This window comes from Sceloporus undulatus, chromosome 6 (assembly GCF_019175285.1).
Source record: "Sceloporus undulatus isolate JIND9_A2432 ecotype Alabama chromosome 6, SceUnd_v1.1, whole genome shotgun sequence".
Classification (NCBI taxonomy): domain Eukaryota; kingdom Metazoa; phylum Chordata; class Lepidosauria; order Squamata; family Phrynosomatidae; genus Sceloporus; species Sceloporus undulatus.
In genome coordinates, this window is record NC_056527.1 from 148,208,866 (window position 1) to 148,212,301 (window position 3,436).

Here is a 3,436-nt window from a genome sequence, read left to right on the forward strand (position 1 = left end):
ATCAAAGCAATTTCATATATATATATATATATATATATATGAAAATATCAAAAGTGGATCCAATTCACCTCCCGTACTCTTTCCTCCCTAATAGACTATAAATCTATCGAAATAGATATAGATATAGATATGGAGATAGCTATATAGATAAAATCAAATCAATTTCTCACATATATATATATATATATGAATGAAAATCAGCTGTATCCCTTTTTTATCTCTCGTACTATTTAGTCCCGAGTAGACTATTCATAGATATATAGATATGAAGATATATAGAGAGATTATGCAAAAATTTTTTCCAATCCATTTGAATATAATCATATGTATATATAAAATCAAGTGGAGCACCCCCCCCAAAAAAGGGAAAGAGAGGGAAAACGGGGAAAAGGAGAAAAAACCGAATTCCTCCTACCCAATACTCTTAGTCCCGCGTGGACTAGAATCCTATCAATTTCTCTCTAGATATAAGATAGCTCTGAATATATAATATTAATAGATATGATATCTATATATATCGGATATCTATATATAGCTCTATGCATCCTCGCAGAACCACCGCGCTCTTCAATGTCACCATCAACTCAGTAATCATACATCTCTGGACTTCACGTGGAAATCTAAATTTTCCTCCTGTACTCTTTAGTTCCGGAGTGGACTATCTACTATCTGTCTGTCGATCTAGCTATCTATCTATCTAATCCCTATCCATCTACAGGATATGAATATATATATAGATATAGAATATAGATATAGATATAGAATAGATATAGAATATATATATATATATATAGTGAGAGAGAGAGAGAGAGAGAGAGAGTTGTAAACATCAAATCAGTTTCATACATAGATGGAAATCAAGTGGGTCTAATTTTCCTACTTACTGTTTAGTCCAGAGTGTTCTATCTATCTATCTATCTATCTATCTATCTATCCATCCATCCATCCATCCATCCATAGACAGATATGAATATATATATATATAGGGGAGAGAGAGAGAGACGTAGACATCAAATCAGTTTCATACATATCTGGAAATCAAGTGGGTCTAATTGTCTTCCCGTAATCTCGAGTGGACTATTATCTATCTGTCTGTCTGTCTGTCTAATCTATCTATCTATCCATCCATATATATATATGAAAATCCTGGCGGAGGGAGGACAGGATAGAGGGAGATATATGCCAATGGGCTTCCTGGCGAGTGAGGAGTCCTCCAACGCCTTGTGTCCTTCTCTCCTTGTATGTATGTGTATATATACTGTATATAGAAAGAGAGAGATGTAAAGATTAAACCAGTTCCCTACATAGAGATGGATCTGCTCTGCCTTAGATCCCCTCTGCAAAGGCTCTTCTCCTCCGTTGCTGCAGAGACTGGGATCCTATGGCGAAGCAAAAGGTAGCGCAAAAGGCATGGATCGGAGACATTCCCCGCAGGGTCCCGGGTGCGAATTCCTCTCCTTGGGCCTGGAAGCCCCCTTCGAGGCTCACTTTCCTCCCACCCAGAAAAATAAGTTCTGCTGGGTCTGGAGATGGATTCAGGGGGCTTCAGAGGCAGAGAAGCGGGACACGTTTGGGGCAAAAGGGTCCAAATCCCAGGGAGGTCTCGGGTCTTGATTTTTATGGAGGGAGGGATGAGAGAGAGAAGAAGAAAGGGATCGCGAAAACAAGAAGAAGAAGAAAAAAGAAAAAAGATCTCTTCTTCCAAGGAGACACACAAACACACACACAGACCCAAGACCACCCCGAAGGGTCTGCAACCTGAAGACTCCCCCCCCCCCCATTCTTCTCTTTCTCCCCCTCCAAGGAACTTACAAGAAGGAGAGAAGGACACAAGGCGTTGGAGGACTCCTTACTCGCGAGGAAGCTCATTGGCACTTAAGGGAGGCCTCCTTCCTCCACCCTTCTCTCAAATATACCCCAACACCCCCCAAAATAAGGACTTACAAGGAGAGGATTTACAAGGAGGAGTAAAGAAAGTTCTTCCAAGCTCTGGAGGCGTCGGAGGGGACCCCAAAAAGTGGGTCCTTCCTTTCCCTCTGCTCCCTCCAACCATTTATACTACCCCTTTACACCAGAGGAAAGAAATTGAGGAGATTGGGGGGGGCACCTTCTCTCCCTCCCTCCCCAGTATGCTCCCCCCTCTTGCTCCTACTACTCCGAGTAAAGCATCTGAGGAAGTAGGCTGAAGTCTAGGAACGTTCCGGCTGCCAACCTCTTTCTTTCAGTGAGTCTCAAAGGTGCTACAAGATTTATCTACGTATTGATTCTACAGACTAACAGGGCTATATCTTTGAATACTCCTCCTGCTACTACTACTACTACTACTGCTAGTACTACTAAAGCATCTGAGGAAGTAAACTGAAGTCTAGGAAAGCTCCTGCTGCCAACTTCTTTCTTTCAGTGAGTCTGAAAGGTGCTGCGAGAGTCTACTACTGCTATATCTTTGACTACTACTCCTATTCTCTCTCTCCTTCTCCTTCTCCGTCCTAAACCCCTCTTCTTTCCTTTTCTTGGTCCCTCTTTTTCTCACCTTAAAAAACTCCCAGCCGGGTAGCGCTCCGCATCCGGGACGAAACCGGATTCGCGTCCGCACCGGAGAGAGCCTTAAGGGTTGCACCGGTTTTTGGAGGAACACCAGCAGCTGCAACGAGGAGGAGTCTCTCTCGAGGTCTTCCTCCTCCTCCTCCTCTAGAGTTCCAGTCCTTGGGATGCTGCGAGTCCGAAGCCGAACAAGAGCAACAAGCGGCAAAAGGGGGAGGAAGAAGCCGGCGATGGGATGCTCTAAGTAGCCCTGGGCCCCTCCTGGGGAATAGTAGTAACAGCAGCCCTTGTGGCCCCCGAGGGCCCCGTCCTCCCCGCCATCGCCGCCTCTTCGGCCGCAGCCTCCTCCATGGTCCGACTCCGATGGAGCCACGCAGAGACTCAGCAGCAACTGCGGCGCAAGAAGAAGAGGAGGAGGAGGAGGAGGAAGAAGAAGAAGAAGAAGGCGCCGCCTCCTCTTCCTCCTCCTCTTCCTCGCCTGAATGGGCCACTTCGGGCCTCTGGGGAAGGGAGGGGGGAGGAGGAGGAGGAGGAGGAGGAGGAGGCGCATCTGGCCCGACCCCGAGGAAGGAAGGAAGGGGGGCCGAGGAAGAGACCCCGCGACGGATGGGAAAAGGGTGAGAGGAAGGGAAGGGGAAGAGAAGAGAAGGAGAGAGCGGGCTCCGGATGGGAGGGGAACCCAGGCAGGCAGCCAGGCAGCAGCCCTCCTCTCTTACTTCTTCATCTCCTCCTCCTCTTTTTCCTCCTCCTTCCTCTTCTTCTCTTATTCCTTCTTCCTCTTCTTCTTCCTCCCCTCCTCCTCCTCCTTCTTTCTCTCCTCCGCTCCTCCTCCTCCTTCCTCTTCTTTTCCTATTCCTTCTTCTTCCTCCTCCTCCTCCTCCCCTTCTTCCTCTCT

At 46.7% G+C, this 3,436-nt stretch overlaps 1 protein-coding gene across 1 annotated transcript in view; it reads right to left on the minus strand.

Annotated features, from left to right (window-relative positions):
- Positions 1 to 2,615, minus strand: part of FOXB1 (forkhead box B1) — a 6,465-nt gene extending 3,850 nt beyond the window's left edge. Inside the window, exon 1 of the mRNA XM_042476048.1 lies at positions 2,531 to 2,615. The gene's annotated coding sequence lies outside the window, so the exon portion shown is untranslated. The remainder of the gene's footprint in view (positions 1 to 2,530) is intronic.
- Positions 2,616 to 3,436: the final 821 nt, after the last annotated feature.